This window comes from Myodes glareolus, chromosome 18 (genome assembly GCF_982192425.1).
Source record: "Myodes glareolus chromosome 18, mMyoGla1.1, whole genome shotgun sequence".
NCBI classification, from domain to species: Eukaryota; Metazoa; Chordata; class Mammalia; order Rodentia; family Cricetidae; genus Myodes; species Myodes glareolus.
Window position 1 is genome coordinate 50,485,120 of NC_142043.1, and position 16,336 is coordinate 50,501,455.

The window sequence follows — 16,336 nt, forward strand, 5'->3', positions numbered from 1 at the left end:
TAGTACTGTCAACTTTATTTTTTATACTTACCTGTGTATATGTGTTCATATGTACCTGCACATGCCATGGTGCATATGTAGAGATCAGATGATAACTTTCTTCTTCTCTCCTTGCACCATATGTGTTCTAAGAATCAAACTCGAATCTTCAGTCATGGTGGAACATGCCTTCACCATGTACTTCATCAGGTACTGTATGAACTAGGCTGACCATGACCATCATCCATTCGTGCAATATAAGAGATCCTTTGTTCTCTAATATCTGGAGTGGGGTGTGGCTATGCACTAGTATCACAAGAGTCACTGGTGGTCTGTCTGGTATTATGAGTCTCATGCCTGGCAGACTTTGCAGTTCTCAGCTCTCTCTGTGTCTTTAAAAGTTACTCCTCTACATTATTAAAGCATAATGGGAAGCAGGAGTTGGAAGTCTTGGGCATTTTTTGTATTTAATAAATTCACAGGTCTCAACACTTAAAATTCTTAATGACATAAAAATTATACATAAAGTTCCTGGTTTTCCTATACTTGATTTCCAATTAATTTTACCTTCATTCAGGAAAACAGACGCACATGACAGGGACAGACAGAGTGAGACAGAGGCACAGAGAGAGTCAGAGAGAAATATAATCTGGTAATTCAGCTCCCAATATGAGCATTTGATATTACTAACATAAAGAATCTTACAAACAGTCTAAACATCTATCTATGTCAGCAGCAGATGACAGATTTCACATTCCACATGAAGCCCAAGGAATCTCTCCTGCAGACTAGAATGGGATTCCACTAGAGCTGACAAGACTCTCAAAGTCTCTCCCTTCAAGTGTGAATTGTTCTTTCTTAGGTTTGAAGTGGGTAGGGCGAGAGGGTCTGTGGAGGGAGTGGGGGGAGAGTGGGAGGAGGGGAGGGAGTGGGAATTTGGATTGGTATTTTTGTAAGTAATAAAAAAAGAACAAAAAAATTTATTATTGTATTGTCAGAACAAAGAGCTACATTGTTTTTGTCATTTTCCTTGCCTTAAAAGTAATCCATTTGAAGTAAATGATACATTTTCTTATTTATTTTTCATGAGAAGACAATCTTAGAATATGGTACCATTCCTTGGTAATAAAACATACATTCTCAAGAATATCCAATATCTGTTTATTAAGGTCTTCTGATAGAATTTAGACTACTTTTATTAACTTGTGACTTTCACATGTGCCTACTGCATCATCCTAAGCAATTATGCCAGAAATATGATGTATTTTAATGGTATATTAATGATAAGAATGTACTATAACTACTTTAAGTAACTTGATTTTTATTGAATTCAAAATTTGAAAATATAGAAAATGTATTTGAGAAAAGATTAATAGATATTTTCTGTTCAGTAATGCTACTATAATTGTATTTTCAAATTTTTTTATGACACACACACACACTCACACATATACACATTATGTATATACATATATATGGGGCTGGAGAGGTGGCTCAGTGGTTAAGAGCACTGCCTACTCTTCCAAAGGTCCTGAGTTCAATTCTCCGCAACCACATGGTGGCTCACAACCATCTGTAAAGAGATGTAATGAGATGGTGCCCTCTTGAGGAAGAGACCTGGTCAGTCGTCCTTATCAACTTAGACATGAAACCCAATATGGACAAGGTCAATAGAACCACCATATGTAGACTACCCGTGCATACTTCAGCATTATATAAAATATCCTACTAATTACAGGACAGAACTTGCCCTCTTCTAAACCAATCAGCAGAAAGAGAATGAAATTTCTATGATTAGTTTAGAATGGTGGCATAAATGAGTAACTTGGGCCAAGCACATAATGATCGCCTGTATCTGTAGCTGTTGTTGAATTATGTAGCTTAAATACTCACATGGAGACAGCTTTTGAGCCACCATGTGCTGTCACTGAGCAGAGAAAATGGGACATGCATAGACAATTTCTCCATCATGATCTCTATCTCCCTTGCTCAGCCTTGCTTGGTTGTGGATCTCTGCATCCAGTTCCATCATTCACTGGATGAAGGCACTATGATGATAGTTGGGGTATTCACCAGTCTGATTACAGGGGGAGGCCAGTTCGGGCACCCTCTCCACTATTGCAAGGAATCTTAGCTGGGATCATCCTTGAGGATTCTTGAGAATTTCCCTAGCACCAGGTTTCTCCCTAACCCATAGTGGTTCTCTCTATCAAGATATCTCTTTCATTGTTCTACCACTACATCCTTCTCTCCTCTTGACCATCCCTTTCTTCATGTTCACATCCCGATCCTCCCTCTTTATCACACCTCTTCACCCCCAGTTTGCCCAGGAGATCTCATCTAATTCCACTTCCCAGATCGATCCATGTGTCCCTCTTAAGGTCTTCCTTATTACCTAACTCCTCTGGAGTTGTGGATTGTAGTCTGGTTTTCCTTTGCTTTACATCTAATATCCACTTATAAGTGAGTACATGCTGTTTTTATTTTTATGGGTTACCTCACTCAATTTGGATTTTTTCCTAGCTCCATCCATTTGCCTGGAAATTTCATGATTTCACTGCTTTTGATAGCCGAGTAATACTCCATTGTGTATATGCGAGACAGTGGTGAAACTGGGGCTATCTGAGAGGCCCCTGGCAATAGGACCAGGATTTATCCCAAGGGTATGAACTAGCTTGTTGAGCCCATTCTCTATGCGGGAATGCCATGCTGGGTCTTAATGCAGGGGAGAGAGGCTTGCTCCTGCCTGCCCCAGCTTAATGTGCCAGACTTTGTCAACTCCCCATGGGAGCACAAATCAGTTGGGAAGAGTGGATGGGGGTGAGCTAAGGAGAAGCTGGGGTGGGGGAAGGAGCAGTAGGAGGGAGAATTGTGGTTGGAATGTAAAATGAAATTATAAAAATAAGTTATAAAAAAGGTTAAAATGTAAAACAGTCAATTAAAAAAATCGAAATGCCTAGAAGGAGTTTTACCAGCACCAATACACAGGGTCTAAAAAGTCCCTGAGCTTAATCCTTTTCATAATCCAACTTTGTGGATGGTCACTTACCAGGTAAATAAAATGATAATTTCATTAGCAAAAAGGAGACAAAGGAAGAAGATAAGAGGGTAAGTGGTTGTCAAACAAATGATTAAACAAGTTTACTCAAAACACTCTAGAATTTCTACAGAAGTGCTATGGCTTGGTGTTCGTTAAGTTTGTGTGCATTGATTTCACCTGGACTCCAGTGACACTTATAGAATTCAGTTCTTGTTCCATTGATGATATTCCTAGTTGAGTTGGGGAAAAAGAATATAGCTGGTTGTATACATCCTCTTAGCACAAGCTGAAGTAGGAGGTCTCAGGTTAAGTGATAGATGGATCCGTGCTTTCTGGTGACCAGTTGTGGTTTATAGAGGTTAAATATTGGCAGTCATGCCCAGGCAGGTGTTTCCAGGACAGACTTCTGAGAATTTGCTGGTGTGTTCAAAAGTTCCTTAATGCTCTTTTAATATATGTGTTTGTATTCGGACTCTAATTTATCTACTTATCAAGTGGACCAATTAAAATAGTCCCTAAAGCCTAATAAAGACCAGGATTCTGAATTTCAAGGAAGTTTTTGTGACATCCTCCAGAATATCAGGGTCTGTGCTATTTACAAACAGAGGTGAAGATGAAATTTGAGAAACTCTTTTATTTCAAGACTCTCCCATCATCCAAAAAATTTAATGACAGGATATTAGTTATCCGTGTAGGAGAACCAACTGTCAATAGAAAAGTTGTGGAAGGATGACTTGCAAGAGAGCTAAGATGTTATGATTATTGGGAAGAAGGGGATGCAAGAGGAATTGGGGAGCTAACTGAGGGGAGTCTGCAGACTTCTGAAATAGACTCCACTTATTAACTAAACATAGCTATTTCTTTATTGCCAAATGTGTTCTGCAAAATAACAGCATGTTGACTTAGGAACAGTATCGGAATGAATTTGAAGATCTCCTTTACCTCATGTCTACATAGCTCCGAAACATGTCCAATTTTAACCATACTCAATTCTATTTCGTCATTTCAAGTCTCAACCCCTTACTTGTCCTTGGAAGCTCTAGCAATGCATTTACAAATAAGTAGTAGTATTCATTTTCTTTTAAAATTCGGTGTCAACATTAATTTTTCACTGTCTATAGCTTATCCGTTTGTTAGATGTGTTAAGTTCTGGAATTAATGGTTTGAAAAATTTTTATACTAAGAAAAGTAACATTTCTCATTAATCATCGCAGAACCCTGTGGCCCTGACACAGCAAGACAAAGATAAGTCATCAAAAATGCACTGAAAACAGTCTTTTCGTTTATGACATCATTTTTGTCATGACCTTTGGCTTTTATAAAGTTGCAATCTGAATCATCTGACAAAGAAAAATTAAAATAAATAGATTTTTCCATATCTCTTCATAAATTAATGCCAAATAACCACATTATGTTAGCTAAATCAAAACATTGAATTATTTGCATATAAAACACTCCTAAATCTGAAGGTAGTGTTTGGGAGGTAGGGATACATCAAAGTGAAACTTCTGTTGATTAAAGATGTTAAAGGTCTCAGTATAGATATTTCTGAAATAGATGAGATTTTAAAGTCATAATCCACAAAGCCCTAAAAGGGACCTCTATATCCCACTCCACCTCCTCCAAGACTCAGAGAACAGTGCCAAAGAATGGGCAGAAAGTCTGATAAGATCCAGGTGGGTGTAAGGAAGCAGTAGTTTTTGGACACTACACATAGGAACTCACAGACGCTGTGACAGGTCCACAAGACCTGTATACTGTCAAGTCAGTCAGAAGTCCCAGCGTGTGGGTGGGGATCACAAACATTTATTACATCAGCTAAGGAGCTATTGGGAATTGATAGCTGCTGGGGAAGAAAGAATCCGTGTTCTTTAAGGGTGTGTCCCCTTGTAGACTGATATTGGCATCCCCTGGTAGGTAAATTACACTAACGTGGATGGCCTAATATCCAGGAGCATTTGAGCAGCATGAATTAGACTTGATGAGCTTGAAGACATTGAGGACACACAGTTGGGTAGGTAAGGAAGGAATTACAGCTGGTAAAGAGTTTGGGGAAGATAGTGAATATGATCAAAATACATTGGATAAAATTCTCCTATGTGCATACATGAGCAGAACAAACGAGAATAAATACAGACAAAAGTGAGAAGAGTTTTTACTGTGTGTAAGGAAGTCTATGGAATGGAAGAGGAAAGGAAAGTCACAAAACTCTTGTTTCAGAAAACTCACAATGGAATTTGCAGATCTTCCAAAAATAATAAAATCATTGAAACAAAAGCTTATACAAGTAACACTGTTACAGTGTCAGGATACGGGGGGGGGAAATGTTTAAAATTCAGCTGTTTATACAATTGTTGAAATGAATCTTGAAAAACTGGGAAAACACACCAATTAAGAGAATCTGTAACAGGACCTGTCTGGTTTGAGGGACACAAGTCAATGATCTGAGAGAGGCAGGGGATCTATCTGTATATTTAAGGTCTTGAACATTAAAAAAAAGTTTTAATTTTTTGAATAAAATTTTATTTTTATCATTTTCTTCTTATTTTTCTTCCTTCTAAGTCCTCCCATATACCTCTCCTTGTTCTTTTTCAAATCCAAGGTCTCTTATTTTTAAGTCTTCTGTGAGTATGTGTATGTGTTCCTAAATACATAAATACAACATGCTGAATCTGTGTAATGTTACTTGTATGCATGTTTCAGGGCTGACCCTTTGGTATTGGATAACCGATAGGACCCTCTTCCCAGGGAAAGACTATTTCTTCCACTCTCAATAATAAAGTTCTTTTACTTCATGTAGTTCTTTGTGTACGATTAAGGCATGGGATTTCCTACATTTACTTTGGAGTGTTTATTGTGATTGTCTATGCTCAGTTCATGTTTAGACAGTCATATTCTTGGGGCTTTATGGGTATACACTAGACGTTATGCCATGGCACAATCTCAAGTGAATGCCAAGATTCTCTGTCTATAAGGATCTTTCTTGCTCAGCTTCTGAAATGTTTCTCAGTCCTAGTAGGTGCAGGCATTGTTTTGTAGATGTATCCCTGACACTGCGCTCCTTCACTCAGCCTGCTTCTTGGTTGTTGTTCTCTGTAATGAATTCCGCCTCTTGCAAAGAGATGTCTCCTTGATGAGGTATGAGGACTACATGTATCTGAGAATAAAAAGTCCTTCAAGTTCTACAACTTCACTAGTACTGTGGGGCGGGCTAGTTTCCTAGCACCAGACATGATTTCCCTCTTGTTCAGGGGTTATTAAGTCCAACTAGAGAAGTGTTAGGTCCAAACACGGTATATATAACACTACTGCGTCCTTACGGTTACAATGTCATGCTGGTCTTACGTTTCATAAGCATCATACCTAGATGGGACTGTTGGTTGTTCCCCCCTTTGATTTTTCAGTGAAAAAAAATTGAAAGCCAGAAGAGCCTAGAACAATGCACTCAACATCCTAAAAGACCATGATGTCCAACCCAGACTAATAAACCAGGCAAAACTAATACCACTATAGCTGAAGGACAAAGAAAAACTTTCCAGGATGTAAACAGCATAAAAATATTATTCAACCAACCAAGCATGAAGAAAATACAGGAAGTAATTTATTGGGCTGAAGAGAGTAATGAACATAGCCATGAGATCATCGAAATTTTGAAAGAAAAAAATGCCACCCACACAATTCTCAGCGGTCAAAGAGAAGCAACCTAATCTAACACAAGATGTCAAAAATCTTATATATGGATAGGTATACCTTACTTTTTTCTACTACTATATCCAAAAAGTTAAAGAACATGACAGCACATTAAACTGCAATATTCAGAAGGTTAGGGTCACCTTGCTGATGGAATCCTATGTTAGACTGAATAAACCAGTTCTCCATATACTAAGAACAGAAACTCTTCTTAATCAGAGTCCGGAGATAACTTAGAATCAAGATCTTCTGTGCCACTAACTACAATCTGGGAACCACCTTGTCATGGTTACTTTTGACCTTTCTAAATGATGAGCTAATATTTTCTTGTGGTCATATATCTCTCTTCAATCATTAAGAGCTGTTCAGAAACCTTATGCATCGATTTACATAAGTCATTTTATAAGGCAGGAGAGAATGCATGTATTAAAAATAATGGGCTAGGCTCCCCGAAAGTCATCCATTATTTCTTTATCAGTAATTATGTTTGAATAACTGCTTGTACTTACATGACTGAAAAGTACCTCAGCATGTGAACTGGAATTTTTCACAAATAATTCCATATACTAGAAGTCAAGTTCACTCAAGATGCACTCTCTACAATGAACAATAGAGATATGACAAGATTCTAGCTAGGGTATTATGCATCTATCTGAAGACAGCCACAATTGGAACTCCTTTTTTTGCCTTTGTCAAAATCAATTTGATGAGCATTTTGCCTGCCACTTTAAGGTGGCGTGGGAAGAATCATCAACAGTCTTAAGTGCACAAAAGGCTGGGTGTTAGACTTGTGTAACAACATGACAGATAATCCCTCAATTCTTCAATGCACCAACTTTGTACTTACAAAATCTATGCATGACAAACTATGTTTTGTAAAACATTTCTTCAAGGATGTTTTACAAAACTATGCATTCCTTATTAATAAGGAATAATAATTGGTTGTTTCATATAACATAGTATTATGATATACAACAACCACTTATATTAACAAAGGCTTCCACCAAACCAAATGAAAATCAACCTTATACTTTCATTTGTATTTACTGATGTTCTGAATGTTGTCTCACTTTTAAGGTATTTTTATCATATATAATTTAATCAGTATAAATCCCAGCATTCAAGAATTTATATAGGGAGTCCTGCAAGATGTTTTAGAGATTAGATGAAAGCAAAGGGTGGTAAATCCCTTCTTGACACACAAAATTGCAGAGCTCAGCGAGATTCCAAGACATTTTTCCTAGGCATTGAGGCATAACTGAATATGAGTGACAGCAGAGAAGTCTTAACCTGCTTTTTTTTTTTCATAAGTCCTCCCAGGAGTTGGAATTCATCATGAGAGTGTATATGCAAGATCTGAAAAGCACAAACCGTGTGTCTGGGCTTGCAAGATAACCTTTACCATAGATTTATGGACTTTGTTAGATTAGAAATGGAGATTATCAAAATAATCAGAATCACTCCAAGATGTAAAATACGCCCACTTCAGGATATATAAACCCAAATCGAAGCAGACAGCATTCTCAGAGAAGCAGAAGAGCCATAAATGATTTCCTTGGCTTCTGCGGGCAGTGTGCTTCAGATCGCAAGCAAAGCGGGAATGAATGTATTTGAAACAAGCATCTAATTAACACTCTGGAATTGACAAGCTAATCATTTCTGATGTCAATAAACAAATATTACTTTCACACCAGAGATGCAATGGTAAGTGGGGACCAGTGACTTACACATACGGGTTCTACAGTTTAATGAGGAAAACGCACCTTCAAAAGTCACATAAAGTGTGAGAAGACTGAGCATGTCAGAAGAGTCAAGAAGGTTATCTTTCTGTCAATAAAGGAATTGTGTGACTCCAGAATTTGACACTCGCCATCTTCAGTTGTTCCTTGGATTTCTTATCACCCCTGTATTAGGTTTAGCATGTAGCTAATTATAAGGACTTACATGGCAATTAAGAGGTAAAGCATAGCCCAGCTTCGTCACAGTACTCTGTTTTCACCTCTACACGAATTAGACATGTTTACAAATCAATCTGCTTCTCCAACAGTTTTAAAAGTTTGTAAATAAAGAAAATTTATAAAAAATCACTTTATGTTTATTTTTATATTGTTTTCCGTTTTTTTATTATTCTTCAAGATTTTATTAAAGGAAATCATTTGGTTTGAGACACAAAGCTTTCCCAATACAGACACTGGATTGTCAAGTCATGGCTGTAGATCACCCAAATCCTAAAGTAGGCCATCAGTGCACTCAATGTCTTCAAATATTCAACATACATAGTAATAGAGGTTTATTCTTAATGTTCAGCGGCCTCCATGGTAATTGATACATAGTTGTCATAATCTTTTAAGTGGTTTATTCAACTTGAGGATATAAGTGGAGATCAGCTTTGGAGATGGGTTACAATACTGTATGTAGGAAATTGTTACTAAAGCAAGAAAAAGCCCATACTTGCTATTGTAAATATCAGGTTGCACAATATTCTATAATAGCAATGCTACGTTTCGATGCAATCAATGTCTGCTTCATGCTTGCATTACCTGTATGACAATGATTCTATGTGCTTTAACAAATTCCATATAAATGCTTTTACAGAAGAATTCATGGCAAATTCAGCGAGATGGAATAGCCTCTGACTTGGCTCTTCTTAAACTTAGCAATATATTATAGTCCTTACATATTCTATAAGGCATTTCTTGACCATTGATTCCTACTCTAACATCATATTCAGTTCTTTTTTCAAAAGTTACTAAAGAAATGGTTAAAAGTGATTTAAAATATCATCAAGTCAATTAGTTTTACAGTTTTATGGAAAATATGTAAAGACTTTAATAATTAAAGGTCCATTATGAATGCATACTTTCCGTTTATGTTTGTGCTTCTAGCAGTAATTCCTCAGCAGGGGTGCACACCTGTGTGTGTATTTTTCCTTTGTAATTTTTGCTTTTGTGCATTTCAAAAAAAATCTGCTTATCTTAAGAAGTGTAACCACTAATTTATGTCATACCAGTGATTCCAAGACATTAAGTAGCACCACAGATTCTTCTTATTTCATGTTAATTGGACCAATTAAACAAAGAAACAGGGTCCGAATGGGGACTAGTTTTCTTTTCTTTCATTCTTGTTGTTTATTTATTTGCTGGAACTTGCTCTGTAGACCAGGCTGGCCTTGAATTCACAGGGATCCACCCACCTTACAAGCAGAGTAGACTGAGCATTTTCAATTATGATTAATATATTTAGGCACAGAGAATTTCTCAATGGATTGAGCTCTATATGATAGAAGGTGTCATTAGCAGCATTATTATTTCCAGTTGGAATCTAGACTGGCAGCTCTTTCAATTTGTTGCTCTTTCAGTTGTTGAGTCAAATAATTAACAAAATGTCAAGCCATTTCCTCTATGAATCTTTGGTTTCCCATATGCATAGAGCTGAATAATTTAGTATGATTAGTGTGAGATGGAAAGAAAATACTTTAAATCTAGGTTGAACAATGGTTTGTGTGACAAAGTGAGATTTCTTTTAAACTTTTTCACTAAATTTAATAAGCTTCTGGAAGAACACGTAATTGACAGGGTGAAGGCAGTAGGACCACCTAAAACACCATTGATGACAAAGGAAGTCTGAGAATGAGAAGCCATAGGCTATTGTGACTCTGCAGGTTATAAGATCCCATTTCGCTGTGGTTCTATATACATCAACTCCACAGATGATTGGCAAACTCGTTAACTGAGTCCACTTTATGCAAATAAGCTCATTTCCAAAGGAATCACCTCCAATAGTATTCTAGAACAGACTTGGATTTCACTCCAGCCGCCCAACATGGGCTCTTTGAAAAAGCAGACAGGCTTTTAAACATAAGTATTCTAGACAGACTGCAAAATGTAAGTCTAGCTATGCAAAGTGATTTTCTTGTTGGTATAGTATTGCTTCCAAATCAAGGTCTCCTCCAGCTCTGTAATTGCATGGAATAATCACTCTGTGCCTTTCACCAATGTAGAATAGAAAACTCATTTCCTAATTGCTGAAGGTTTTTGTGCCCAGATCTTTATTTCCTAATGTAAAATCTGATGTGTTTTAAATTTGATTTTGTAATTCACTGAACTTAATTTTTTCTGCTTAATTAGGCACTAACAAGTAATGCAATATGTGATTTATATCTCTCAAACACTTTATGACATGAACCTACACGATTTTCATGATGGCAGCGGGGGAAACTTGAATGCTCTTAAGAAAAAAAAATAGGAATTAAATGAAAACCATGCCCTTTAGCCACACTTTTAATTCATGCTGACCAAGCACTACCAAACTGTCATCAATTTTAAGTAGTAAGAATTCCTTTTTTGGTGGCCAGAGACGGGCATATAAGGTCTCACCAGGAAGCTTATGATCACTGTGATTTTCTTATGGCTCAGCATTTGTTCCCTTAAAAAAAAATCTAAAGAAAGTATTTCTGCTGGGTATTATTTTCCATATTTGTTATGTTAATTAAAAATAAAAACAATCAAAAGATTATATTAATATCACTAGTTTTATTTATTTATTGGATAGGATTAAGAATAATACATTTGGGAGTTAACTGTAGGCTACACTCACTGCTAATAAAACGTCACATTTCTCCTCTTTTTTTTCACTCAGATAGTGATCATTTATTTTAGGACAGAATTTAAAACACTGTCATAGCATATAAATTTGGGAGCTGGTTCTCAGAATCAGCTGAGCATGGTCTTCTGATCTATAGTTTGTCTGCAAGGATAATCCAGTTGCTATCAGACTTTTATTACCCGTGTCTTCTTTTGCTTTATGATTGGTACAATTCCAACTCGGGCTCTTTTCTCTTTCTTTTGAAATATATCCACAAGGACAAATGATGTGCTGGAGGATGGCGACTTGTTTAGTTTGTGCTCATTTGGGCCTGTGATATAGTTTCCCACAGAAAGCTAAAAAGCATGAAAATTCTCTATTGTTCCTCGGCCTTTGTGGTCAGAGAGTAGTTTTGTCTTAAATGTGTAATAAGAGATGCCAATCAGATAAAGTTTGTAACTAAAAAAAGCAAGGCCCGTCACAGTATGCCCTTCGATTCCTCTCAACATACTCAACAAAAATACTATTATTATTTACATTCTCTTTTAACATTTCTTTCTATTTTTTCATTTATTTTACATACCAATCACAGTTCCTCCCTCCCCTTATCGTTCCCTTACCCCACTTCCCATTGTCCCACCCCAACTATTCCTCCTCCATTCAGAAAGGGACAAGTCTTCCACAGGAGTCAACAAATTGAGGCAGAACCAGCTCCTTCCACTGAATCAAGGCTGGGAGAGACATCCCAGCATGGGACAGAGCTCATACACCAGGGTCAGGTCCTGATCCCACTGCTAGGGTTCCAGCTAAGCTGCTCAACTGTCACCCACATGTGAAGGGCTTAGGTTAGTCCCTTGCAGATTCCCTGGCTGTCAGCTCAGAGTCTGTGAGCTCCCAGGAGCTCCACTCAACTGCCTCTGTGGGCTCCCCATCCTGATCTTGACCACCACCCCCCTTCCTCATGCAGTCCCTTCTCTAGCCCTTCAACTGGACTCCCAGAGCTCAGCCCAGTGCTTTGCTGTGGATCTCGGCTACTAGATGAAGGCTCTCTGATCCCAATTAGGGTAGGCACCAATCTGATTACAGGAGAAGTCCAGTTCAGGAACCCTCTGCACTATTGTTAGGAATTTTAGCTGGCCTCATTCTTCTGGGTTCCTGGGAATTTTCCTGGCACCAAGTCTCTCCCTAATCCTAAAATGGCACCCTCAATCAAGATATCTCTTTCATTACTCTCCCTGCTCCCTGCTGTCCCCAACTTAACCATCTGGATCCCTCATGGTCCCATCTCCCCATCCCCTCCCCCGCCTCTCAGCCCCAGTTTACCCAGGAGGTCTCATCTATTTCCCCTTCCTAGGGAAATCCATGTGTCCATCTTAGGTAGGGTCCATGGCTAATCTTTCCTATTTTAAGTAATTTATTATTAGTACATTTTTGTGTATGTTTTTGTACGTGCTCTCACACATGTGCACATGACATGTATGTATGTTTGTACTCACATGCCATAGCATAGGTGATGGAGATGACTTGGATTTTGGGGAATGAGTTCTCCCCTACGGCCTTTACTTGAGCACCAGGGATGGAACTCAAGTCACCATGGGGGGACAACAGGAACCTCTCCCTCTGAGCCATCTTGCTAGCCCTAAACCTTTCTTATTTGATCATTTTACATGAACTTCTATAACTCTTTACCATAACTTTTATGGATTTCTATGTTATTATGCTTATGTTTGTATTTTTTCTCAGTATTTTTTTAAAATTTTGTATAGGTAGGAATTTTTAATTACTTAAAATATGCTTCTTAAAATTTAGTTATTATGTACTAAAACTCGGTGACTCAGAATAGGACTAACCTTCAGTGCTTGAGAATATTACTGTATTTATAGAAAGAACATTTAATTAAACCAAGATCATTAGGAAGAGTCTTCATCTAATATGAACAGTGTCCTATGGAAAAGGGAATTAGGATTCTGACACACTCAACAAAGTATAAATGAGGACATGGGTTGGAGGAACATCTTTAGATTATGACTGAGCAGCCTCAGTAAAGCCTAACAGTACTAATGTTTTAATTTCCGTCATATATATGTATATATACACATATATATGTTTTTATTAAGCTCCACATTTTTGTCTATTCCCCTCTCTTCCTCCCAACTCCCTGTCTTTCATCTTCCCATGACCCTCACGCTCCCAATTTACTCAGGAGATCTTGTCCTCTTCACCTTCCTTTGTAGATCTATTTATATTTCTCTTAGCATCCTCTTTGTTACCTAGGTTCTCTGCGGTTGTGGATTGTACACTGGATTTTCTTTGTTTTATGTCTAAAAGTCACTTATGAGTGAGTACATATTATATTTGTCTTTCTGGGTCTGGGTTACCTCACTCAGTATGCTTTTTTTTTAAAAATATAGATCCATCCTTTTACCTGCAAATTTAAAGATGCCATTATTTTTTTTAACCACCGAGTAGTACTCCACTGTGTAAATGAGCCACATTTTCTTTTTCCATTCTTCAGTTGAGGGGCATCTAGGTTGTTTCCAGGTTCTGGATATTGTAAACAATTATACTATGAACATAGTTGAGCACATGTCCTTGTGGTATGATTGAGCATCCTTTGGGTATATACCCAAAACTGATATTGCTGTGTCTTGAGGAAGATTGTTTCCTAATTTTCTGAGAAATAGTCATACTGATTTCCAAAGCAGTGGTACAAGTTTACACTCCCACCAGAAATGGAGGAGCGTTCCGCTTACCCCACATCCTCTCCAGCATGAGCTGCCATCAGTGGTTTTTGTCTTGGCCATTCTGATAAGCGTAAAATGGAATGTAGAAAAGTAAATAATAAGCCATCCAGGATGTGGATTTTGTGTCTGATTGTCCTAAAATGGAAGTAGATTTCTTCATCTGTGCTCGTTATAACTCAGTAAAGACCTTGCAACATCTCAGTAAAGATCACTAAATTAATTCTTATAGAGTTTGTTAAATGCCAACTAAAATAGTTTTTTCTAAAGTGGAAGGACACAAGACAATCCAGTCTTTGATCTTTTTCAATGAAGAAATAAAAATTGGCCACACTTTAATGGCCTTACCTTCTTCCACTATTGATTATTCAGTTCTGTAAGAGTCCCCTTGCTTGCTTTATTTCGATATAGAACAGATATTAAGACATATGTATTTGTTCCCTCTTTGTTTGGGTCAGGATATATAGACATCATGGCATTTAACCCAAACCAAAACCTCTTCATTACCATCCTTTTTAGGTATATTATTTGAACCCATAACTTTCTTAGGACATTTTTATTTTATTTTGAACATCATATGGCTATTTCTGAACATCTGACATGTACTACATTGTCAGAGTGTTCTATAAAAACTTGAAAATAAAGTCTCCTTTTTTTGGAATTGCCATGATTTTCAGTATAGAAATGGTAATATTAAGGTATTCTTTCCCTATGATTTTCATGAAAGGATTGAGTTATGCAATCTATGGTATATATTATTTAGAAAAATGTCTAATTAACTGAAGGAGGATGTGAAAATGATACAAGAAGTAATATAAAATATGATCTCTTTATCCACTTTTCTATCCTGTAAAGTTTCCAGAAAATTATCTTAGATTGCTGTCATTACTGTCCAATGGAAAGAGTTTCTATAAATGAGCTGAGTTTCTATAAGATGAAATTCTAATATGGTGCTCCTTTTCTCTATACTAAAGATTAGCTGAATTCCCCAATTACATAGATATTTTGTAGTCTTGTAGCAATGAGGACTATGTAAGCAGTCAGAGCTATGCTGTTGATTAATAATATATTGACCTCTTTATGTTATAGAGCTGTGTTTAAATATTTAAGATATATGTAAATATTAACTTTGTTCATATTCATCAATTTGCTCTGTCTAAGTAAAGGTTATTTATTTCCCTTTTTATCCTAAAAGAAGTTGATTCTAGAATATAACTGATAAATTGCTGGGGTGAATAAAATCCCCGAGAGTAAATGAGGAGGCTCAAGGATGATCTAATCATCCAGAGTCATGGAGGTTATATCTAACAGATGATACGCTAGTGAAAATAGTAATATATTATTGTACAAGTAAATATATACATACCAGCTTTAATTGAAAGCTGGTATGTTTGAGTGACAGGTATTGGATCCATATTGGAGAATTGACTGTTAAGCACATCCTGTGGGGCATAATTCATGCCCTCTCCTTTGCTTTAGATATTAAAAATTTAGCTCTACAAACTAATCTTGCAAAGTAAATGTGTAGTTTTCACATGCTGCCTTTTACTCATCAGCCTTGAGTTAATTACTTAACATCTTTTGATTAATTATTTTACAAAATAAGAGTAGTAATTTCTCCACGACGAGTTATTCTTTGAGAAAAAAGTCATGCTATTTAGCCCAGACCAGTTTTGAACTGATTATTGAACAGCCTAAGCATCCTCGAGAGGTGGAATTACAGGTACATGTTGCCATGCCAGACTTAGCATCATTTGTGAAGTAGAATACATAATCTTTATGGAGTTGCATAGCAGAGTAATTATGCCACAGTTCTGTCAGTGATGAATCAGAATCATTTGCAAGTGGGGCTTTCAACCTTCTCCCATCCTGTATAAATAAGGCTTGTTAAATAGTTCTTCCCTAAACTTTCTAATCTCTCAAGTATTTACCTGACTTCTTCTCCCACTCTTGGTCTGGTAGTCTTGTGAGACAGAGTATTGATCCATGTGACCTGTAACACAGGGTCCATTCTTCATTAATGTGGATTGCGAACTTTAGGCATAACCTTGTCCATAGTTTTAGAAGAAAGACTAGCTTTAATATTTATAAGGTGTTCATAATATTAGGAACATTGGCTTCTCATAGTCTCTGTAACACCCTGTAATACACGGTGTATATATCCTGACTGCAACCTGTCAGTATCCTCAGCATGCTTCTTGCTCAGTCCGAGGTTATAACCACTTTTTAGTCGTTTTAAAATTTCTCTCTTTATATAATATTTGAAAATGCCATTCTCAAAAATCATGGCTTGCAGTTCTCC

General features: G+C 37.0%; 1 protein-coding gene across 3 annotated transcripts in view; it reads left to right on the top strand.

Moving 5' to 3' along the window:
* Window positions 1-16,336, top strand: part of Ctnna3 (catenin alpha 3) — a 1,405,098-nt gene that overhangs the window by 951,907 nt on the left and 436,855 nt on the right. The window lies entirely within an intron of this gene.